The sequence below is a fragment of the Nerophis lumbriciformis genome, linkage group LG13 (assembly GCF_033978685.3).
Source record: "Nerophis lumbriciformis linkage group LG13, RoL_Nlum_v2.1, whole genome shotgun sequence".
Taxonomy (NCBI): domain Eukaryota; kingdom Metazoa; phylum Chordata; class Actinopteri; order Syngnathiformes; family Syngnathidae; genus Nerophis; species Nerophis lumbriciformis.
The window spans coordinates 25,791,936-25,818,816 of NC_084560.2; the positions used below are offsets into that span (position 1 = coordinate 25,791,936).

General features: G+C 43.8%; 1 protein-coding gene across 2 annotated transcripts in view; it reads right to left on the reverse strand.

Annotated features, from left to right (window-relative positions):
• mid1 (midline 1) overlaps positions 1–26,881 on the reverse strand; it is a 111,230-nt gene that overhangs the window by 60,797 nt on the left and 23,552 nt on the right. Inside the window, exon 1 of one of the 2 annotated variants that reach the window (XM_061971424.2) lies at positions 17,648–17,812. The exons of the other annotated variant lie outside the window; for it this stretch is intronic. The gene's annotated coding sequence lies outside the window, so the exon portion shown is untranslated. Of the gene's footprint in view, positions 1–17,647; positions 17,813–26,881 lie in introns of those variants that run through there. 2 annotated transcript variants of the gene reach the window in all.

Consider the following 26,881-nt stretch of genomic DNA (forward strand, 5'->3'; position numbering starts at 1 on the left):
TCACTAGTGAGGAAAGAATCAGTGCAGTGTCTGCATCGGTCCATCATGGTGAATCGGGAGCTGAGCTGGGAGGCGAAGCTCTCAATTTACCGGTTGATATAAGTTCCTACACTCATGAGCTTTAGGTAGTGACCGAAAACAAAGAACCGCGATAGGTGGACTAGCCATTTCATTCAGGAGTAAATTTGAGAAGAACCAGATGAGGTGGCCCGGGTATCTGGTCAAGTTGGCCCCCACGACACCTCCCTGGTGAGGTATTCAGGCTATGTCCGACTGGTAAGAGGCCTTGTTGGATAGACTATGGGCCTGATCTATCCATCCATCCATCCATCCATACTAAGATCCAAACACCACACGCTAAACAGTGTGTGAAATGGTGTGTACTGCTAGTGGGTGTGTTGCGGGTGATCTACTAAGACTGCATGTACAAACCTGTGTTGCTTCCTTATGTTGTGGAATATGCAACAATCACCACCTTTCTAGGCAATATACTGTAGAAGTTCCAAGAGAAACCATTTTTAGCACGCATTAAATGACACTTGTTAAATGACGTGGTGAACTACATTGAATGACATGGCGGGCCACAGTAAATGGCGTGACGGACCACATTAAATGATGTGGTGTACAACAATAAATGATTTGGTAGGCCAGCTTGCATGACGTGGCAGACCACGTTAATGATGTGGCAGACCACATTGAATGATATGGTGGGCCACATTGAATGATGTGGCTGACCAAATGATGTGGCAGACCACATTAATTGATGTGGGAGACCACATTGAATGATGTGGCAGACCACTTTAAATGATGTGGAAGATCACATTGAATGATGTGGGAGACCACATTGAATGATATGGCGGGCCAATTTGAATGATGTGACAGACCACATTGAATGACATGGCGGACCAAATTAAATGATGTGGTGTACAACAATAAATGATTTGGTAGGCCAGATTGAATGAAGTGGCAGACAACATTACGTGATGTGGCAGACCACATTAAATGATGTGGCGGACCACATCGAATGACGTGGGAGATTACATTGAATGATATGGCAGGTCACTTTGAATGACGTGGCGGACCCCGTTAAATGATGTGGCAGACCACTTGAATGATGTGACGGGCCACTTTGAATAATGCGACTGACCAAATGATGTGGCAGGCCACATTGAATGATATGGCGGGCCACATTGAATGATTCGGCTGACCTAATGAGGTGGCAGACCACATTGAATGACGTGGCGGACCACATTAAATAATGTGGTGTACAACAATAAATCGTTTGGTAGGCCATATTGAATGAAGTGGCAGACAACATTACGTGATGTGGCAGACCACATTAAATGATGTGGCGGACCACATCGAATGATGTGGGAGACTACGGTACATTGAATGATATGGCAGGTCACTTTGAATGACGTGGCGGACCCCGTTAAATGATGTGGCAGACCACTTGAATGATGTGACGGGCCACTTTGAATAATGCGGCTGACCAAATGATGTGGCAGACCACATTAAATGATGTGGCAAGCCACATTGAATGATATGGCGGGCCACTTTGAATGAATCGGCTGACCGAATGACGTGGCAGACCACATTAAATGATGTGGCAGACCACGTTAAATGATGTGGCAGACCACGTTGAATGATGTGGCAGACCACGTTGAATGATGTGGCAGACCACATTGAATGATGTGGCGGACCCCGTTAAATGATGTGACAGACCACTTTAAGGATGTGGCGGGCCACTTTGAATGATGCAGCTGACCAAATGATGCGACAGACCACACTGAATGATGCGGCTGACCAAATGATGTGGCAGACCACATTAATTGATGTGGCAGATCACTTTAAATGATGTGGGAGACCACTTTAAATGATGTGGGAGACCACTTTAAATGATGTGAGAGACCACATTGAATGATGTGAGAGACCACATTGAATGATATGGCGGACCACATTGAATGACGTGGAGGACCACATTAAATGATGTGGTGTACAACAATAAATGATTTGGTAGGCCAGATTGAATGAAGTGGCAGACAACATTACGTGATGTGGCAGACCACATTAAATGATGTGGCGGACCACATCAAATGATGTGGGAGACCACATTGAATGATATGGCAGGCCACTTGAATGATGTGGCGGACCCCGTTAAATGATGTGGCAGAACACTTGAATGATGTGACGGGCCACTTTGAATAATGCGGCTGACCAAATGATGTGGCAGACCACATTAAATGATGTGGCAGGCCACATTGAATGATATGGCGGGCCAAATTTTTTATTTTTTTTTGTGTGTCCTGTCCAGCTTCTCAGGCAAATCATATAGTTGATGTAGATGCCCATGTCAGCTGTTCAGATTTACTTTACAAAAGAGAAGTGTAGGATACTTCTCTTGTTGCCTTATTTGTATTTGACTTTAATTAAATGTATTTATATTATCATTTAGTGCAGCCGGGCCGGAGCAGGAGGGGATAGAAAGAGAAAAAAAAAGAAGACAGAGGGGGAAATTGTGGGGACAAGAGGGGGATTAGACAGAGAGACAAAAACAACAACAGCAAACAACAACAACAACAACAACAATAGAGCAACATCAGCAAATATGACATGTACAAATATGATGGTAAAAGTAATAGCAAATAAGCAGTTAGCGAAAAATAAAAAATAATACAGAAATGACAATGAGCATTATTACACTACAAATGGATCAATACAAATACCAATAGAAATAGCGCTATTGATAATGAACAATACCAATAATTTACCTTTATTATCAACAATACAGTTGTTTAAATGCAACAATACATATACGTAATGATAACTTGAGATACGAAAGAATGCAGAAAAATGGAGGGGGAGAAAGAGAAGCAACCTACATTAACCTTGTAGATTGTTATAGTCACAATAGGTTAAGCTTTGTCAGTGTGCCATGTGTTACACCCAGTTTACCCTAGGGCAACAACGTTAATATATGTTTGATGAAACGTGATTATGTGCATGAGTGTAAGTATGCATATGTACTTGTATATGTACAGAATGTGTATATGTGTTTGTACAATGAATGTATATGTACAGAATGTGTATATGTGTTTGTACAGTGAATGTATATGTACAGTATGTGTATGTGTATGTTTGTATATTGAATGTGCGTGTGGATGTACGAACATTAGGTAGGTAAATATGTACTGTATTTGTGTATGTATGTGGGAGCGTAGGTACCTATGTACGTATGTGAGCATATGTGAATTTGCATGTACAATACATTCGACTCCCAGAGTGCGTGGGAGCCAGAGCACGGCCCCATCACCCCCGAGAGCCCAACCCACAAACAGGAGGCGTGGTGCCCAGGGAACCAGGGACCACCGCCCCCACGCAGCCAAGCCGGCCAGCGACAGGAACCCCAGAGCCCGACCCACCGTACCGCCCACAAGGGCCAGCAGCAGGCCGCAGACAGACGCACCCGGCAGAGGACAGGGCACGAGAAAAGCAGGGGACAGCCAGACCCCAAGCCAGCGAGAGACCACACCCCACACGGGCAGAAAGGCGAGACGCCCCGCCCGAGGGACCCAGAGACTCCCCGCAACCGGACGGGAAGACCGCCCCCGCCCCACCGGCAACCGGGCCCCCACGAGCCCACCCCCCACCCCCGGAGAGCGCGGCGAGGCCATCCCCCGGCCACCCCACCCAAACCGGCCGCCGCAGGACCACCCAGGCACAGGGCCACGGGAACCACCCACCCCACCCGCAGGGACCCCAACGATGGAGATGGAACAACCAGCAACCGCCCCGCCGAGCCCCCCCCTGAGGGAGGGGAAAAATTAAAAAATAATATTAATAAAATATATTAAAAAATAAAAATAAATAAATAAATAAATTAATTAATTAATTAAAAAAAAAAAAAAAAAAAAAGAATTAAAAGAAGATCACAGACATGCTGACAAACAAGGTCACTACCCCAGCAACTGGCCGACTCGCAGCACCTCGGAATACTTTGCAGCACCAAGCTACCACAATAGACGCAGGGACTAGGCCCAACAGGCCCCAACCAAGACGGGCACCCGGAAGGGATGGACAGCGGGACCCAGGAGCTCCAGACACGCAGTTTGGATGCAGTAGCCTGAGGCGTCGACCCCCGTCTGACAGGCAGGCCCAGAGCGTACCCCCAGAAATATACATACATACATACATATATACATACACACACACACATACATGTATACATACCCACACATACACATATATACATATACATACACATATGTACACATACACATATATAAACATACATACATACACACACATATACATACATATACACAGTTCGTCAGCCCCGACAGCCATCACGCGCGTGCGCTGCCACCAGTCACAACATCAGCCACACCCCTGCACCAGACCCAGCAGCCACGGGCGCCCACACCACAAACAAACGGCAGCAGAAACAGCAGCCGCAATAACCCCAGACAGCCAGCACCAGCCAATCAAATCAAAGCGATCAAAAAAAAACTGCGACCAGCAACCACACGCCACCAGGACCACGGAGACCAGCCGGCGCCAGTCAGCCCGAACGCCAACACGCAAACAAGAGACACCAACAACCCCCCCAACCAAAAGGCCCCCCACCCCAACCCAAACCCGCACAAACACACCACCGCCCAAACAACCGAGACACAGCATCCAGACCAGACACGGGGGCTGCGCCGCCACCACACCAAGTCACCAACAGAGACCCCACAGCGCAAGGTCGGGCCACACGGGCACGGACCCCACCCAACAGGAAGTGAGACCCGCGCGACGCCACACACAAATAAATAATAAGATTAAAAAAATAAAAATAAATAAATAAATAAATAAAATAAAATAAAATAAAATAAAAAATAAAATTTAAAAAATAAAATAAAATAAAAATAAGTAAATAAAAATAATAAAAATAATAAATACATTAAAAATTAAAAAAAATATATAACAATAATAAATGAATAAAAGCCTGGCAGGCCACCAGACCGCAGTCCCCGCCGGCCGACGAGGCAATGAGGGGTGCGCCGAACCCCAAACCCCCCATGCATGTGTACAAGGCCCCCAGAGTGTCTACTGTGTAGTTAAAATTAGGAGGTCAGCCGTTACAGCCGACCTCCAGTCCCTATTGATGTGTGTACTGTAGCGTGAGTGAGATATGTATGCTTGTGGGAACTAATAATGCGATTAAAATTGGGGGACATCAATGTCATGGTGGGTCCCAACCAAACCAAGCCCCCCAAATCCCAAGTGTCTAATATGCAGCTAAGATTGAGGGATGGACGAGCAGGGGACAAGACAGGAGGACTGGAGCCCCATTGGAGGCATCCTCAACCCCCCGCCATGCCTCCCCGCAGGACAATCCCCAAAGTCCTATATATGTGTGACTGTGTGCGCTATAAGTAGGAGGAGTAGAGGGCCCGGACATCCCCCCAGTCCACGCGGCCGACAACCAGGAACTACGGCCAGGAGGCCGCCACCCCCCGCCACAGCCCGTGACCCACACCAAACCACTTTAACGTGACGCCATGCGAGCCCTCCCCCCGCCAAACAAAGCCAGCCCCCGCCCGCCCCAACCCAACCCTGCAGAGCCCATACCGGCAACCAAACGCAGAAAAACCGCACAGCCCCCACGCCCAATGCAAACACCGCATCCCGGCCATCCACACAGCAACGTGCCCATACGAGTCCCGGCCAGCCAATGCATCCCGTCCGCCCGCCAGCCCCCAAACCAGCCGGCAAGCCAACGCCAGCCAGCCCCACAACCCCACAAGCGCACAGACACCAGCCACAGTCCCCCTACCACTCCAACCCAACACAGCGATGCCAACCGCTGGTATCACCGCAGCAACCATCACCACCACCGCCCGTCCGCAGCGTAAACACCCGCGGCCGCCGAAACCAAAACAAAAAAAGCGACCAACCCCGTAAACCACAACAACGCACACCCCCGGCTACCACCGAGGCCACCAACCCACCTACCCCAACTCATCCACAGCCAGGCCAATTGAGCCACCGGACATCCACACCCATGCACACACCTACACATTCATATACACATACATACACACATACATATATGCATATACATATACATACACATACACACATATACACACGCATGCATATACATATAAACATACACATCCACACATATATACACATTAATACACCCACACACATATACATAAGCCCACAAATACACAACACACACAAAAAAAAAAAAAAAAAAAAAAAAAAAAATATATAAAAAAAAAATAGAAAGAAAATTAAAAAAAATAAAAATAAACCCTTTAAATAAAATAAAATAAATAAAAATAAACAAGAGGCCTGGTCGCCAACAGTGCCCAACGCCACCAAACCCCGCAGCCCCTCCCGCACGTCCAGGCCCCCCCCGCCCACCACCCACCAGGCATCCCATCCGGCAAAAAGCCATAAGGGCCCAGCCCTGCGCCCACAGCCGGCATGCCACGGCACCTCAGCAGACCCGGCGCCGCGATCAGCAATGCACACCGGGGCAGCGACACATACATATGTACCTACATACATACACACAGATTCCACCATACATATATACAAACGTACACACACCCACATACACGCGTACCCATATATAATTTAACAGAATAAGTTAAATATATTAAATAGATAAAAAAATAAAAAATAAAAATAATAATAATAATAATATATATATATATATATATATATATATACATACACACATACATATATATATATACACATACATACATACATACATATATACATACATACATATACATATATACACAAACACATACATACATATATATATATATATATATATATACACATAAAATAAATTAAAATAAATAAATAAAATTAATAAAAAAATAAGGGCAGAGTAAAACACAGGAGGGGGACTCCCGCAGGGCAGTCGGGCAGCACCGCCGGGGCCCCAACAAGGGAGGCAAGCAGTCCCCCCAACCCGGCACCAGGCAGGCCCGCACAGCCGCAGCGCAGGGCGACCCCGGGCAGACCCCGCCCCGCGCCCCAGGGGAAGGAGGAAGCCCACGGACACCTGGAGCCAAAGGGGCACGAGCCGACCCCCGCCCGACAGCGGCAAGACCCCAGCCCCACTGGCGCAACCCCCCGCCCAACCACCCACGGGAGGGACAGCCCCCCCAACCAACCCAAGGCGGCCGCCCACAGCCCCACCTGCACCCCAACACCCGCCCAGGCACCTCCACCCACCCCCAGCCACCAGACCACCCACGGATCGGCCCGCCAGGCCGGAACCAGGAAACACACCCCAGGCCCACCCGACCCCGCGGCACACGGCCCCCCCGGCACCCAGGACCCCCCACCCACGGAGCAAGACCCCCGGGACAGAGCCCCAGCCCCGGCCCCCAAGGGAGTCAGGTCAGAAAATTAATTAGCGGTGCCCAAAGAGATCGGAATTCTGTCAGTTGTTGGTTTGATTCAGCAGACATTCTTTCCATAACTACATAATCTAATAAAATGTTTTTGTAAAGATTTATACATAAATTATTTTTTGATTTCCAATTTATGAGAATAGTTTTCTTGGCGATGCCTAACGCATTTATAAGGAGGTATGTTTTGTTTATATCAAGATCAGTTGCGGAGAGATCACCCAACAGGCAGAGTGCGGGGGAGATGGGAATAGGAATCTCTAACGCTAATGATAGGTTCTCGCACACTCCAAGCCAAAAGTTACTCACGGGAGCACAGGACCACATTGAATGCAAGTAATTATCTATCTTATTATCTGAGCAGTGTACACAGATGTTAGAATCAGCTAAACCCATTTTATACATTCTTAGACCGGTGTAATGTATTCTGTAAAGTATTTTGAGCTGAATCAGTCGTACATTTGGATTCTTAATCAAACGAGTAGTATTGAGGCATATTTGTTTCCAGAATTCTGGGTCACAGCTTGTTGATACGTCTGAGTGCCATTTAGAAGTTGGAATACTTATTGTGTTATCTATTTTTGATAAGAGAGCATATAATTTGGATAAAGCTTTGGGGGCAGATGTTTTGAAGAATTTAACGGTCGTAGGATTACTTTCCCATGTTGTTTTGTTGAATCTTGCGCTGATTACAGATTTGATTTGTATATATTCTAGAAATTTATTAGGATTGATTGCATATTGTGTTATTAAACTTTTAAAAGAGATAAAACTGTTTGCATTGATGATATCCCCAAGGCATCCGACTCCCTTATCATATCATGTTGGAAAGTTCAATGGCTTCTTGTTTAAAAGAAAATCAGGATTATTCCAAATAGGCGTAAATTGGCATGGAGTGAGCGGGGACCCAGTTATTTTCAAAAACTCCCACCAAGCTGTTAAGGTAGTGCGTATATTAATACTTTTAAAGCAGTTGTGTTTTCGGAGAATTTGGCTAATAAAGGGCAAGTTAGAAATTGGGATCTCCTGGCTAAGTGATTGTTCAATCTCTAACCATAAACTATCTAATAAAGTGGGATTGATCCATTTTAATATATATTGTAGTTTATTTGCAAGGAAATAATAGGAAAAGTTTGGGAGTTCTAGACCCCCATGTTCTTTGGGTTTTTGTAAAGTTTTAAGGCTGATTCGTGCTGGTTTACTCTTCCAAAGAAACTGATTGATGTGTGAGTCTAGTGACTTAAACCAGATTTGAGAAGGTTTGGTTGGAATCATTGAAAATAGATAATTAACCCTAGGCAAGACCATCATTTTCACTGTAGAAACCCTTCCCATAAGTGAGATTGGCAGTGTTTTCCAACGCGCCAGATCATCCTCAATCGATTTTAAGATTGGGGAGTAATTCAAGCGATTCAGATCTGACAATGTGGAGGAAATATTGATTCCCAGGTATTTAATGTTCCCTTTATGCAGTGGAATCGATGAGGTGCTCTGAAAGTCAAAATTAATTGGTAACACAGTAGATTTGGACCAGTTGATGGAGTAATCTGAAATAGAACTGAATTTATTGATAAGTGAGATTGTATCTTGAAGAGAAGAATGTGGATTTTGTAAGAAAAGTAATACATCATCAGCATAAAGGCTTATTTTATGATGAACGGTTGCGGTATGGATGCCTTTAATATTTGCATGCTGTCGAATAGCGGTTGCAAGAGGTTCAATAAATATAGCAAACAGTGACGGAGAAAGTGGACACCCTTGCCTTGTGCCCCTCATAAGATTAAACCTTGGAGATATTTGGCTGTTCGTTCTAACCGAAGCTGTAGGAAAACTATATAGGACCTTAATCCATTCTATAAATGAGTCTCCAAATCCAAATTTCTGTAGAGTAGCTAGAAGAAAATTCCAGTTCACTCTATCAAATGCTTTTTCAGCATCTAATGAAACAACAGCTGTTTTTAGATTATGAATAACAGAATAGTCTATCACATTGAGTAGACGGAGAACATTGTTGGACGATTGTCTCTCTTTGATGAAACCTGTTTGATCAGGATGTACTATATATGGAGTGACTTTTTCTAATCTTTGAGCTAATACTTTGCAGATAATTTTAAGATCAGCATTAATCAGGGAGATTGGCCGGTAACTGGATGGAAGTGTTGGGTCTTTATCAGGTTTTAGCAAGAGACTGATCGTGGCAGAGTTCATATTTGGAGGAAGGAATGAGTTTTCTTTAATCTCTAAAGCCATTTTCGTAAATATCGGAGCTAGCAGTGACCAGAATGTTTTGTAGAACTCCACAGGGAACCCATCAGGCCCTAGTGCTTTATTGTTTGGCATCTGTTGAAGAGCATCGTGTAGTTCGCCTACAGAAATAGCAAGATCTAAATTTGATACCTGCCTTGTATTCAATTTAGGTAAGTCTATACCATTGAGAAATGTCTCAATGTCTGAAAGAGATGGGTCAATCTGGGGTGTATACAAGTTTCTGTAAAAGTCTCTAAATATGGAGTTAATTTCCTCAGGAACGTGTGTAATGTTCCCAGCTGAATCCTTGATGGATGGTATAGAGTTTTTTTCTTTGTTTAATTTTAGTTGGTTAGCCAAATATTTGCTTGGTTTATTGTCATGTTCAAATTTTTCTAAGCGTAACCTCTGGAGCAGGAATTGACTTTTCTTATCAATTATCAATTATCTTAAATCTAATTTGAGTTTTCTCAGTTTGTTCAGAGTGTGATCATGTTGTGAATTCGCATAAGCTAATTCTAATATTTTTATTTCATTTTCAAGTTCCTGCTCTAGTAAACGTTCCTTTTTTTTCTTGTATGATGAATAAGAAATAATTTTTCCTCGCATAACTACTTTTGCCGTCTCCCAGAGAACGCACGCCGTGATTTCTGGTTGATCATTAAAATCTAAAAAATCTGTCCATTCTTTCTCAAAATAGTTTAGGAAGTCTGGGTCCTTTAGTAATGATGTATTAAGTCTCCATTGTTTGATAGGTGCAGTGATAGTTTTGTTGGTGAGGGAAAGTGAGACAGGTGCATGGTCACTGATGATGATAGGATGGATGTGAATGTTTGAGATGTCAGATAAAATTGAGCTACTAGTTAAAAAGTAATCAATGCGAGAGAATGAGTGGTGAACTGGAGAAAAATAAGTGTATTCCCTAAGAGTGCGGTGATAAGAACGCCAGGCATCGCAAAGACCATAATCCTTCATATATTGCTTAAGTATTACCACTGACTGAGACTCACGGTGACTCCCAGTCACTCTGGACCGATCTATATTTGGATTAAATACTAAATTGAGGTCCCCTCCTAGAATCAAGCAGTGGTTTGAGTGAGGAGAAAGTGAAGAGAAGAAAGTGTGAAAAAGGAGGGGTCATCAACATTTGGACCATAAATGTTGGCGATACATAAGTTTCTCCCGTCAACAGAAATATTAAGAATGATGTATCTTCCCTCTATGTCAGTAATGGAGTTATGGACTGTAAAGTTGACCTTTCTACTTATGAGAATGGCTACGCCTCTATGTTTGGAGTTGTAACTAGCAAGGTATGTGTGTGGGTATTGCGATGAATGCAGTTTTGAGGTATCGGACTTGGAGAGGTGAGTCTCTTGTAGTAAAGCAATGTCTGCTTGCATGCTCTTCAAATGATTAAGAATTTTTATATTTTTTTCCTTTGACCCGACACCACGCACATTCCAAGTGACAAACTGTATAGTGGACATACTAAACTAGACTGTAACTAAGTGTGTGGATGTATGTGTGTACTTTATGTGTAAATAATGCATGTCTGTATCTAAATGTAAACCTATCATGCATATATGTAGGTGTGCAGAGTGTGTATAGTTGTGCATGTATTAGCTGTGAGTGTAAATGCTGATGACAACAAGGGGACACACAACAGGTGGAGAAATAGAAAGAGAAAAACAAAACAAAAAGCATAACATAAAAAGAAAAGAAGAAAGTGGTGGATTAAACAGGTAGTGAAATAAGTGACATAAAAAGGAAAACAAGAAAGTAAAATAGTAAACATGTTGGTTTACCGAAAGAAAGAGAGAGAGAGAGCGTATGGTGTTTACGTGAGCGCTATGTGACGCACAGGTGTATTGTGAGCAAGAGGGGGGAAAAAAAAGAGAGGGATTGAAGCATAATGGAATAACAAAACAAAACAAAAATACAACATTTACCGTGTTTCAGACGCTAATAATACAGCCACGGCGTGGCTTCTGGATCACGGTAAAGTTGGCCGTTGATGAAAAGTTTATCCACCGCGATGACTGCACGGCATCCTTCGGTGATAAACTTCTTGCGAAGCGGGAACAGATGGCGGCGCCTGTCGAGAATTTCCTTTGGAAACTGGTCGTTGATGCTGAAGTTGGATCCTTTCAGCTCTCGGCCCTGGTTCCTCACCCGCTCCTTCTGCTTGAAGTGTTCGAATTTGGCCACGATGGGTCTCGGCCTCCTGTTCTCCGGCTTTTTGGCTCCAAGCCGGTGGACGCGATGGAATGTGATGTTCCTGATGGTGTCCGCTGGAAGCTTGAGCTGGTGTTCCATGAAGGACTTGATGGTTTCCTCTGGATCTTCCTCGGTCTTTTCCGGTATTCCCGCGAAGACCAGATTGTCCCTCATGCTTCTCGCCTGGAGGTCCAACATCGTCTCCTTCATGCTCCTGTTTTCTCGAGTGAGTTGCGTCACTCCGTCGGTGAGGGATTTTGCGGACTCACGAAGAGCGGCGTTCTCCTTGGCGAGAGAAATGACCTGCTGTTGTCCGAATTCCAAACTCTCTCGGATGGCTTGGAATTCCTTGTGGAGCACCTCAACAAGTGCGAGGCGGCCATCCAAACAAGTCAGCCTTTTGTCGATGGAATCCAGGATGTCGGTGAAGTTTGTGCCCGGTGGTGACACATGGCCAGGTGAGTCCTCCGGGCGGCTTCTTTTAGACGTTGGCGTCTTAGATGGTTTCCCCATGACGAGACGATCGTAGCACTCTTCGATGTAGCCTTCAAGTGCCTCCAGATTTTGATATTTAAGTTTTATTTGCTTTATTTTCTGAATGAATCTGAATTGTTTGGCAGCTGCGTGTGCCACTTGATTCTATTTTTTTTTCCCGCGTCACGTATGCTCTCTCTCGCGAGACTACAGCATTACTGACGCATCCTGGCAGACCACGTTAAATGATGTGGCAGACCACATTAAATGACGTGACAGACCCCGTTAAATGATGTGGCAGACCACTTGAATGATGTAACGGGCCACTTTGAATAATGCGGCTGACCAAATGATGTGGCAGACCACGTTAAATGATGTGGCAAGCCACATTGAATGATATGGCGGGCCACTTTGAATGAATCGGCTGACCGAATGAGGTGGCAGACCACATTAAATGATGTGGCAGACCACATTAAATGACGTGACAGACCACGTTAAATGATGTGGCAGACCACGTTGAATGATGTGGCAGACCACATTGAATGATGTGGCGGACCCCGTTAAATGATGTGACAGACCACTTTAAGGATGTGGCGGGCCACTTTGAATGATGCAGCTGACCAAATGATGCGACAGACCACACTGAATGATGCGGCTGACCAAATGATGTGGCAGACCACATTAATTGATGTGGCAGATCACTTTAAATGATGTGGGAGACCACTTTAAATGATGTGGGAGACCACTTTAAATGATGTGAGAGACCACATTGAATGATGTGGGAGACCACATTGAATGATATGGCGGACCACATTGAATGACGTGGCGGACCACATTAAATGATGTGGTGTACAACAATAAATGATTTGGTAGGCCAGATTGAATGAAGTGGCAGACAACATTACGTGATGTGGCAGACCACATTAAATGATGTGGCGGACCACATCAAATGATGTGGGAGACCACATTGAATGATATGGCAGGCCACTTGAATGATGTGGCGGACCACGTTAAATGATGTGGCAGAACACTTTGATGTGACGGGCCACTTTGAATAATGCGGCTGACCAAATGATGTGGCAGACCACATTAAATGATGTGGCAGGCCACATTGAATGATATGGCGGGCCACTTTGAATGAATCGGCTGACCGAATGATGTGGCAGACCACATTAAATGATGTGGCAGACCACATTAAATGACGTGACAGACCACGTTAAATGATGTGGCAGACCACGTTGAATGATGTGGCAGACCACGTTGAATGACGTGGCGGACCCCGTTAAATGATGTGACAGACCACTTTAAGGACGTGGCGGGCCAATTTGAATGATGCAGCTGACCAAATGATGCGACAGACCACATTGAATGATATGGCGGGCCACTTTGAATGATGCAGCTGACCAAATAATGTGGCAGACCACATTTCATGAAGTGGCAGGCCACATTAAATGATGTGGCGGACCACATTGAATGATATGGCGGGCCACATTGAATGAATCGGCTGACCGAATGATGTGGCAGACCACATTAAATGATGTGGCAGACCACATTAAATGACGTGACAGACCACGTTAAATGATGTGGCAGACCACGTTAAATGATGTGGCAGACCACGTTGAATGATGTGGCAGACCACATTGAATGACGTGGCAGACCCCGTTAAATGATGTGACAGACCACTTTAAGGATGTGGCGGGCCACTTTGAATGATGCAGCTGACCAAATGATGCGACAGACCACGTTGAATGATATGGCGGGCCACTTTGAATGATGCAGCTGACCAAATAATGTGGCAGACCACATTTCATGAAGTGGCAGGCCACTTTAAATGATGTGGCGGACCACATTGAATGATATGGCGGGCCACTTTGAATGAATCGGCTGACCGAATGATGTGGCAGACCACATTAAATGATGTGGCAGACTACATTAAATGATGTGGCAGACCACGTTGAATGATGTGGCAGACCACATTGAATGACGTGGCGGACCCCGTTAAATGATGTGACAGACCACTTTAAGGACGTGGCGGGCCAATTTGAATGATGCAGCTGACCAAATGATGCGACAGACCACGTTGAATGATATGGCGGGCCACTTTGAATGATGCAGCTGACCAAATAATGTGGCAGACCACATTTCATGAAGTGGCAGGCCACTTTAAATGATGTGGCGGACCACATTGAATGATATGGTGGGCCACTTTGAATGAATCGGCTGACCGAATGATGTGGCAGACCACATTAAATGATGTGGCAGACCACGTTGAATGATGTGGCAGACCACGTTGAATGATGTGGCAGACCACATTGAATGACGTGGCGGACCCCGTTAAATGATGTGACAGACCACTTTAAGGATGTGGCGGGCCACTTTGAATGATGCAGCTGACCAAATGATGCGACAGACCACGTTGAATGATATGGCGGGCCACTTTGAATGATGCAGCTGACCAAATAATGTGGCAGACCACATTTCATGAAGTGGCAGGCCACATTAAATGATGTGGCAGGCCACATTAAATGATGTGGCGGACCACATTGAATGATGTGGCGAGCCACTTTGAATGATATGGCGAACTAATTTGAATGATGCGGCTGATCGAATGATGTGGCAGATCACATTGAATAATATGGCGGGCCACTTTGAATGATGCAGCTGACCAAATGATGTGGCAGACCACATTACATGACGTGGCAGACCAAATTAAATGATGTGGCGCGCCACGTAAAAGAAAGTGATCTGGCTGCCGGCCTTGAGTTTGACTTAAGGGATATAGTAAGACTCCATACCAGTGAAAAATTGAGTCGGACCACAGCCTTTATATGGTAGCTTCTTTTTTCCATTTTTGTAATGTAATCAAGCTGTCACCATTGATGGCAACACATCAGCAACATAATGTACAGCAGCCCAATTTCCTCATCCATCCATCCAACCATCAATAATCAATACAGTTAATCTAGTGCAAGGTCAAAGGAAGCTGCAGGCAGCTGACACTGGTCAGGAGGCGGAGTCTCTCCGGACCCCAATCAATCACAGGGCCGACTCTTCTAATGAATAATTGGAAACCAGCCTAACGGGAAGTCAATATGAACACACGTACTGTGTGACTGGAGAATAACATCATCTGTATGATTTGCGACTAAATGGTCACGTGCCCGGCCCTCAGTGCACATATGAATGAAATAAGCGATTGAGATCTATGGGTTCCCATTGTAAAAGAAACACGCAGGAACCAATTACAGCAGAGACACTTTGTCTGAACGTTGTTTCGGATTGTTGCCAAAGAGGGGAAAAAAAGCACCATGGCACCATGAGAAGATTGGGAGAAGTTTCTCAACACCGGCTTGGAGCTTTTGCACCATCTGTCTTTGTCTCTAACAAGTCGGGGTTGACCTCCTGGTCATGTCCGCCTACAGCAGGGGTGTCAAACTCGTTTTCATTGAGGGCCACATGGCAGTTATGGTAGCCCTATATATGAATATACATGTACTGTATATATAGTACATTAAACAATATATTTTTTTACATAAGCTGCAAAAAAAATATTAAAATTTGATTTTAAAAACTGGCAGCTCAGTCACCAGAAGTAGTGTGTTTTGTTTTTTTACAGCATATAAAAAAATATAATAATAAATGGAATGGAATGGAGAAACAAAACCACTGTTTTTAGCGGTAAAATTCAAGCAAAAGAGCTGCAAGTTTGTTTTTTGTTTCTTGCATAAAATCTTGTTTTAATGGGTTTTTTTTGTTGTTTTTTTAATGTTTTAGTGTCTTACTGGACTGTAAACCCGAATGCTCAAAATAATTAATTAGAATAAGTAGTGTAAACTTAAAACATTGTTAAAAGTTGTATTTACTTAAAAATGTTGAGTGTAACATTTTCCTTTTTTTTAAGTTTATTAAACTTGTTATTTTTAATTCATATTAACTTGTTTGCAGATTATGTAACTGCTATTTAAAATAATTAACCCTGTTACTTTAAACCCAGTGGATTAAACATAATGTTGTCTTATTTTGAAAGAACAAATCATTAAATCAAATACATTAAGAATGAATCAATCGCATTATAGATTTGTATTGTTATTATACTCTATGTGTGTATGTATATATAAATTATTACATGCACACATTCACAGACACACACGCGCACACACACACACACACACAGAGGAAGTGCTTTTATTTTGTAGCATTTGCGCGCACTTCCTCTTCAGGCAGCAGTCACGAGGAGGAACATTTTTGAGTTGGCTTAATTGGTAAGTTTAATTCAATTATAATTTAAAAGTACATCTAACATAAACTCCAAATATTTACGATCTGATGTACTCAAATATTTGAGTTTATGAACTCAAAAAATATGTGGCAACTGATTGCCTCACTTTTTTTTTTTAGTTCTGCTTACTTTTTCGGGTTTACAGTGTATATATGGAAAAAAAACAGTACCCAAGTTGATTTTACGGTGGAATTTAACCGTAAAAACTATTGTCAATTTTACAGTTTGCAATTTGATTGATAATTTGTTGTGAAATCATAAGTCTAGCGGATCTTTATGTGCGGTATTTATCTTTATTTTAACAAAAAAATATTTTTGGAATACATGATGATAATATTTAGATTTTTATAATATTGAATTTTTAAAATATATGCAATTGCATGCAGATCATGATTTTTAATGTCCAAAGGGAAAGAAGAAATATATTTAGTAAAAAAAGATTAAGCATTTGGTAACACTTTAGTATAGGGAACACATATTCACCATTAATTAGTTGCTTATTAACATGCAAATTAGTAACATATTGGCTGTTAACTAGTCATTATTAAGTACTTATTAATGCCTTATTCTGCATGGCTTTATTATACAACCAGTAAGCCATTAACTAAGTCTTCCCTACCCCTAAACCTGACTCCGACCCTAACCCTTACCCTAACCCTATGTTAATAAGCAACTAATTAATGGTTCATATGTTCCCCATACTAAAGTGTTACCAAGCATTTTATCAACGCGTATTATTTCCAGGCTTTCGCGGGCCACATAAAAATAATGTGGCGGGCCAATTTTGGCCCCCGGGCCTTGAGTTCGACCCCTGTGGCCTACAGCATCCGTGTACTGCGAATGACGCAGAATAAAACCCTGGAACACGTAAATGAGCGCACTGAAAACAAGTGAGATTGTTGTGTCAGTTATAACACGCCGGCATGATAATCAAGGTCAAACAAGGTGAAAGCATTTCCATGAGTTATGATGAGTGTCATTGAAATAAAGAGCGCCTTACCTCGCCACCATGCAGCACAGAAAGAGAAGATTCCCGCTCACCAAACACCAGCTTGCCTCCTCTAAGCTCAAAGTACCTCCACAGTCTCGGCTCTATCTCCCGAAAAAGGCTCTTCACACAGCCTCTAATCCTCTCTAAAGGAAGCCGGGGCCGCTCCAAATGCTTCAACCGGACTTTTTTTTTTTTTGTGCTATTATTTTGTTGGCTGGGATCATTAACTTTGTCCCATGAGAAAATCACAGCACCTCCTTCCTGTGGGAGGCTGTCCATCACACGTGATGATGAGGTGCCCCGCATGATGAATGCGGCGGGCACACAGCTGAGCCTCTTGTAATAGCATTCCTAATAGACCTGTGTGCTCTAAATAGGGGGAACGGGTATGTAAAAATGTCCAAATGTGCCTTTTTTAAATAATTGATCGTCTTTCAGTGGTTTTTAGTGCAGTCTGGACACTCAGCAGGGGGCCTGGGAGGAGAGCGCATAAAGCATTGGTTGCCATGGCATCGCGGCGAGAGCGCAGACGCATCCTGGCACCGGCGCCAAATGCCACTCTGATCTTTTCACTGGCACGACCTTCAGCTCCGTCACGGCTGCTTGTTTGTTTCTCGGCGCTGACCCCCGCTGTCTGTCACCGGCCGCCTCCTTGCAGCATCCCCCGGGCCAATCTTAACCCGCTAAAGCAACGTTTGTGTAGGCACTTTTAGCAGGAGCACAAAAACCTGAAGAGGGGGTCACTGTGCTCCCAGCGAGCGCGGCTAAACTCCGCCGTAGGAAAACAATGAATGAATTACGACTAGGCCGCCCCTGCTGATTTGACTCCTCAAACGCCTTAGCATGGTGGTGAATTTTCAAACAGAATGAGAAACAAGAGCTTGAGAGGAGCTGTGCAGCTCTGGATCCTGCAGATGGCACTGTGTTGAAAAAAGTAAAACAGCTATTAATCAGCATGCTAACCTTAAGATGCTAACAGTTAGCATATGTCAGTGTTTCCCACTATATTGCCAAAAGTATTTGGCCACCCATCCAAATGATCAGAATCAGGTGTCCTAATAACTTGGCCCGGCCACAGGTGTATACAATCAAGCACTTAGTCATGGAGACTGTTTCTACAAACATTTGTGAAAGAATGGGCCGCTCTCAGTGATTTCCAGCGTGGAACTGTCATAGGATACCACCTGTGCAACAAATCCAGTCGTGAAATTTCCTCGCTCCTACATATTCCAAAGTCAACTGTCGGCTTTATTATAAGAACATGAAAGAGTTTGGGAACAACAGCAACTCAGCCACCAAGTGGTAGGCCACGTAAACTGACAGAGAGGGGTCAGCGGAGGAATTATGGTGTGGGGTGGTTTTTCAGGAGTTGGGCTTGGCACCTTAGTTCCAGTGAAAGGAACTTTGAATGCTCTGGGATACCAAAACATTTTGGACAATTCCATGCTCCCAACCTTGTGGGAACAGTTCGGAGCGGGCCCCTTCCTCTTCCAACATGACTGTGCACCAGTGCACAAAGCAAGGTCCATAAAGACATGGATGACAGAGTCTGGTGTGGATGAACCTGACTGGCCTGCACAGAGTCCTGACCTGAACCCGATAGAACACCTTTGAGATGAATTAGAACGGCGACTGAGAGCCAGGCCTTCTCGACCAACATCAGTGTGTGACCTCACCAATGCGCTTTTGGAAGAATGGTCAAAGATTCCTATAAACACACTCCACAACCTTGTGGACAGCCTTCCCAGAAGAGTTGAAGCTGTAATAGCTGCAAAAGGTGGACCGACATCATATTGAACCCTATGGGTTAGGAATGGGATGGCACTTCAAGTTCATATGCGAGTCAAGGCAGGTGGCCAAATACTTTTTAAATATATATATATATATATATATATACATATATATATATATATATATATATATATATATATATATATACATACATACAGTATATACCGTATTTTACGGACCATAGGGCGCACTGCCGATGAATGGTATATTTTTGATCTTTTTTCATATATAAGGCGCATCGGATTATAAGGCGCATTAAAGGAGTCATATTATTTATTCATCATTTATTTTCTAAATGGAAAACACTTCCTTGTGGTGTACCTAACATGTAATGGTGGTTATTTGGTCAAAAGGTTGCATAGATTATGTTTTACAGATCATCATCAAGCCGCTTTCTGACAGTCGCTTCCGGATGCACCATTTTGTGGGCGGTCTTATTTACATGACTTTAATAAAATAAGTAATATTAGTTAAAAGCCAAATCAAAAAGGTGGGTCATAAAGGCCTACTGAAACCCACTACTACCGACCACGCAGTCTGATAGTTTACACATCAATGATGAAATCTTAACATTGCAACACATGCCAATACGGCTGGGTTAGCTTACTAAAGTGCAATTTTAAATTTCGCACAAAATATCCTGCTGAAAACGTCTCGGTATGATGACGTCAGCGCGTGACGTCAAGGATTGTAGAGGGCATTTTGGGACAGCATGGTGGCCAGCTATTAAGTCGTCTGTTTTCATCGCAAAAATTCCACAGTATTCTGGACATCTGTGTTGGTGAATCTTTTGCAATTTGTTCAATGAACAATGGAGACAGCAAAGAAGAAAGCTGTAGGTGGGAAGCGGTGTATTGCGGGCGGCTGCAGCAACACAAACACAGCCGGTGTTTCATTGTTTACATTCCTGAAAGATGACAGTCAAGCTTTATCATTGGCCTGTGGAGAACTGGGACAACAGAAACTCTTACCAGGAGGACTTTGAGTTGGATATGCAGACATGGTACCGTGAGTACCGTATTTTCCGCACTATAAGGCGCATCGGATTATAAGGCGCACCTTCAATGAATGGCATATTTCAAAACTTTGTTCATATATAAGGCGCACCGGATTATAAGGCGCACCTATGTCAACAAAACAGTCAGATAGGTCAGTCAAATTTTATTAATAGATAACAAACCAGCGTTCTGACAACTCTGTTCACTCCCAAAATGAATAAACAGCTGATTTACTCGTGTTACGTAAATCAAACGTGCAATCACAATATAGTAACACGTGAAATAGTGCAGAGCAATAACAATATATCAATAACTCAACGTTGCTCAAACGTTAATGTCACACAACACAACACACTAAATAAAAATGTAAAGCTCACTTTATGAAGTTATAGCTCATTCACAAATCCCTCGAATTCTTCCTCTTCAGTGTCCGAATTAAACAGTTGAGCGAATACGGCATCCAACATGGACGTCTCGTCGAAGTCGTCATTAATGGAGTCAGTGTCGTTGCCGTTTATAAGTTCAGTGACAATTCCTGCCTTCCTGAAAGCTCGGACCACAGATGAGACTGAATCAGCCCAGGCATTTACGATCCACTGGCAGATAGTGTCTCCCTGTCTTGGTGAACGTCACGTGTGTTCGCCTTCTGTCATCCACTGTTCCCACGCAGTTAGCAGTCTAGCTTCGAATGCCCTGTTGACACCAATATCTAGCGGCTGGAGGTCTTTTGTCAATCCACCCGGAATGACGGCGAGTATTGAATTAAGCACGTAAGCGTGTCTCTTAATGTGATGTTATGAGCTAGCAAATATAACAACTACACTACCCAGCATGCAACGATAGTGACGAGCATGCGCGGTAGCCCTGAGAAGCGTTGTTGTATGCTGGGAGTTAGAATGTGGTTATGAGCACGCTGTGAGTAAACGTTGAGAACTCAGTTAACACGCCTCGTCTGCATTATTTATAATTAGACAGACAACACACTTAATAGGAGCCATTTTGGGGTCTTTACATAAACACACAAATGGAAATGAAACGTCACATATCCCAGCATGCACCGCGCGCTTCTTCTTCTTCTACGGGCGGCTGTTTACCGTAGTTGCGAGACCGAAACTTTATGAAAATTAATATTAATATTAACCCATATATAAGGCGCACCGGTTTATAAGGCGCACTGTCAGCTTTTGAGAAAATTTGTGGTTTTTAGGTGCGCCTTATAGTGCGGAAAATACGGTACGCATGCAGCTGCGGCTTCCAAACATTTGATCGCTTGCCCGTACGTGCGTGCCGCTATGTGCATGTCACATACGTAACTTTGGGGACTTTGGGGAAATATATGTGCTGTATGAACTTTGGGGAGGTGAACGGTACTTTGGGCTGTGTGATTGAGTGTGTTGTGCAGGTGTTTGAGTTGTATTGGCGGGTTATATGGACGGGAGGGGGGAGGTGTTTGTTATGCGGGATTAATTTGTGGCATATTAAATATAAGCCTGGTTGTGTTGTGGCTAATAGAGTATATATATGTCTTGTGTTTATTTACTGTTTTAGTCATTTCCAGCTGAATATCAGGTCCCACTCGCCTCTCACAGCATCTTCCCTATCTGAATCACTCCCACTGCCCTCTAGTCCTTCACTCTCACTTTCCTCATCCACAAATCTTTCATCCTCGCTCAAATTAATGGGGAAATTGTCGCTTTCTCGGTCCGAATCGCTCTCGCTGCTGGTGGCCATGATTGTAAACAATGTGCGGATGTGAGGAGCTCCACAACCTGTGACGTCACGCTACTCGTCTGCAAGGTTTTTCTCATTGTCATCCCATTGGGTTGAGTTTTTTCTTGCCCTGGTGTGGGATCTGAGCCGAGGGTGTCGTTGTGGCTTGTGCAGCCCTTTGAGACACTCGTGATTTAGGGCTGTACAAGTAAACATTGATTGATTGATTGGCAGGATCATAGATCACTTTCTTAAAGGGGAACATTATCACCAGACCTATGTAAGCGTCAATATATACCTTGATGTTGCAGAAAAAAATACTTTTTTTAACCGATTTCCGAACTCTAAATGGGTGAATTTTGGCGAATTAAACGCCTTTCTATTATTCGCTCTCGGAGCGATGACGTCACAACGTGACGTCACATCGGGAAACAATCCGCAATTTTCTCAAACACATTACAAACACCGAGTCAAATCAGCTCTGTTATTTTCCGTTTTTTCGACTGTTTTCCGTACCTTGGAGACATCATGCCTCGTCGGTGTGTTGTCGGAGGGTGTAACAACACAAACAGGGACGGATTCAATTTGCACCAGTGGCCCAAAGATGCGAAAGTGGCAAGAAATTGGACGTTTGTTCCGCACACTTTACCAACGAAAGCTATGCTACGACACAGATGGCAAGAATGTGTGGATATCCTGCGACACTCAAAGCAGATGCATTTCCAACGATAAAGTCAAAGAAATCTGACGCCAAAAAAGAAAGCGGATGAGGGTATGTCTACAGAATATATTCATTGATGAAAACTGGGCTGTCTGCACTCTCAAAGTGCATGTTGTTGCCAAATGTATTTCATATGCTGTAAACCTAGTTCATAGTTGTTAGTTTCTTTTAATGCCAAACAAACACATACCAATCGTTGGTTAGAAGGCGATCGCCGAAATCGTCCTCGCTTTCTCCCGTGTCGCTGGCTGCCGTGTCGTTTTCGTCGGTTTCGCTTGAATACGGTTCAAACCGATATGGCTCAATAGCTCCACACTACAACCATCCGTTTCAATACATGCGTAATCTGTTGAATCGCTTAAGCCGCTGAAATCCGAGTATGAATCCGAGCTAATGTCGCTATATCTTGCTGTTCTATCCACCATGTTTGTTTGTATCGACATCACTATGTGACGTCACAGGAAAATGGACGGGTGTTTATAACGATGGTTAAAATCAGGCACTTTCAAGCTTTTTTTATGGATATTGCGTGATGGATAAAATTTTGAAAAAAACTTCGAAAAATAAAATAAGCCACTGGGAACTGACTTTTAATGGTTTTAACCATTCTGAAATTGTGATAATGTTCCCCTTTAAAAAGGAACAGAGGGTAGAATTTCCGTAAAAATAAACCAACACATTTTATGATGTAAGCCGAAATTGAGCTTCCCCAGCATCCGCCACTGGTGCAGTTGTAGTTGATGCTTCCAATATTTTTTAATCATACACAAACACCCCTGTCATCTCCTTATGTAAAACACCCCCGTTCAAATTCGTCACTTCTCATTCGTGTCACCTCCTGAGATAATTTACAGCCAGGAAATCGACTTGAAAGTGTCAGCGCTCCCGCCCCGCAGCTATAAACACCCATAAATTGTTTGTGAAGTAATGACTTTGCGGTGAATCTCATAGCCAGATTCATTTTGGTGCAATAAAGTGCAATAAAACTGCTGACATTTACATTTTGACCACGCTGACATTTGAGGCCGCGGGAGGGGGGGGATGCGGAAAGGTCAAAACGTCTCGCCTAGTCTGGGGGTCGACCCAAAGTGAGGTTCCATTTCAGAGCGAAATATGAAAATGTTGCTTTGAAAGACGTCCCCGCCTCACCCTCGCGGAGCGGTTCTAAAACCAGACTGACGTGAGAATATCGTCTGGCATGAGAACTTTCACTCTCTCGCATTCCGAGGCTGCAATTGCCGAACCAAACCAAAACAAACGTGATATACTCAGCGCCACCAAATACTCCACGTTGACTGTGTCACATTACAGCGAGCGTCGACAAAGGAGAAATTGTTTTCCCAACGACGAGTATCAACCTCATAATCCCCCCCCCCTAATCAAGTCCAGGGCTCACAAAGCTGACAGAAACAATTCCGTCTTGTATTTATACAAACCACAATCCCAGTGCTGACATCCTTGTTATTATAATCCCCATAAAGTCAGGAGGGGAAAAAAATAAAAAAATCGCAGTTGTGAGCGCTCAAAAATGCTCCTAAATCAATAAGCAACATGGCTGTCAAAGTAGTTATAGTGCTGAAAACAAATGAATATTCATGGGGCTTAAATAAGGCCATTTGCAGCCTCAAGGAAAAATAAGCTGCGCTTGCCAGGTGGCGCGTGAGGACTGGAAAAGAGCCACGGAAGTCCTCGGAAAAGGAGCTGATAAGAAGCGAAAAGGATGAAATAGGATTTTGATCCATGAGGGCTGAACGGACTTGGATCAGCACCTCCAAGTCCGAGTCCATGGTCCCCGGAAAAGGGTGGAGTGCCATCTCCGGGTTGGGGAGGAGACCCTGCCCCAAGTGGAGGAGTCTTGTTCACGAGTGAGGGAAGAGTGGATCGTGAGATCAACAGGCGGATCGGTGCGGCGTCTTCAGTAATGCGGACGCTGTATCGATCCGTTGTGGTGAAGAATGAGCTGAGCCGGAAGGCAAAGCTCTCAATTTACCGGTCCATCTACGTTCCCATCCTCACCTATGGTCATGAGCTTTGGGTTATGACCGAAAGGACAAGGTCACGGGTACAAGCGGCCGAAATGAGTTTCCTCCGCCGGGTGGCGGGGCTCTCCCTTAGAGATAGGGTGAGAAGCTCTGTGATCCGGGAGGAACTCAAAGTAAAGCCGCTGCTCCTCCACATCGAGAGGAGCCAGATGAGGTGGTTCGGGCATCTGGTCAGGATGCCACCCAAACACCTCCCTAGGGCATGTCCGACTGGTAGGAGGCCATGGGGAAGACCCAGAACACGTTGGGTAGACTATGTCTCCCGGCTGGCCTGGGAACGCCTCGGGATCCCCCGGGAGGAGCTGGACGAAGTGGCTGGGGAGAGGGAAGTCTGGGCTTCCCTGCTTAGGCTCCTGCCCCCGCGACCCGACCACGGATAAGCGGAAGAAGATGGATGGATGAATAGATGTGATGAACGGAAATGAAGATATCACAAAGGATCAAATGGAATCCTGAGGTGCCCAAAGATTCCCAACTCTAATGGCAGCGTAGATTTACTATCCAATGATAACGACACAAATAGCCATTATCGTCGAAAAAGTGACTCCGAATTTCACCGTGTACCGTATTTTCCGCACTATAAGGCGCACCTAAAAACCTCCAATTTTGTCAAAAGCTGACAGTGCGCCTTATAATCCGGTGCGCCTTATATATGGATGAATATTGAGCCACAACAACAAACTCATTTTCATAAAGTTTAGGTCTCGCAACTACGGTAAGCAGCCACCAACTTCATTTCCCCCCGTAGAAGAAGAACTTCTTCTTCTACGGTAAGCAGCCGCCCCCGTAGAAGAAGAAGCGCGCGGTGCATGCTGGGATATATGACTGCGCAAGGCGTGCCCTTTTGATTTCCATTTGTTTGTTTATGTAAAGACCCCAAAATGGCTCCTATTAAGAGACACGCTTACGACGCAGAGTTTAAACTTAAGACGATCAGTCACGCAGTAGAACACGACTCCAGTAATGACGACTTTACTGCCGTATTTTCGCCCAACTGTTTAATTCGGACACTGAAGAAGAAGAATTTGAGGGATTCGTGGATGAGGAATAACTTCATAAAGTGAGCTTTACATGTTTATTTTGTGTGTTGTGTTGTGTTGTGTGACATTAACGTTTGAGCATCGTTGAGTTATTGATATATTGTTATTGCTCTGCACTATTTAGAGTGTTACTATATTGTGATTGCACTAACGTTTGATTTACAGTAACAGTATCACTGTTTTTACGTGTTTATTAAATCGAGGAAAAGTTCCCCTCCACTATGTGATATACATGTTGCAGTGCATGTTATACCTTGCTGTTGTTAAAAGAAAAAAAAACACCACGTCACTGTAAAAATACATACATTTAAATAAACATGATGGAGCCTAATTGACCTGTTGTAGCTAAAAACAAAGGTCATCATAGTACTAATTAAAAAAAAAAAAAAAAAAAAGTATTACGCGCCTTATAATCCGGTGCGCCCTATGGTCCAGAAAATACGGTACTGTATAAATAATGGAAAATGTACGTCATGCAAAGTTACAGACATCTAAATAAACATGATGGAGCCTAATTGCCCCAGGGATCAATAAAGTACTTTCTATTCTATTCTAATTGACCTCTTCGAGCTAACAACAAAGATAGTGTAGATTCGAGGCCATCATAGTACTATTTTAAAAATGTATTTTATTATGTATTACGCGCCTTATAATCTGGTGCGCCCTATGGTCCAGGAAAAACGGTACAGTAAAAATAATGGAAAGTGTACGTGATGTAAAGTTACAGACATCTAAATAAACATGATGGAGCCTAATTGACCTCTTCTAGCGAACAACAAAGGCCATCATAGTACTATTTAAAAAAATGTATTTTATTATGTATTACGCGCCTTTTAATCCGGTGCGCCCTATGGTCCAGAAACTACGGTACTGTATAAATAATGGAAAGTGTACGTGATGTAAAGTTACAGACATCTAAATAAACATGATGGAGCCTAATT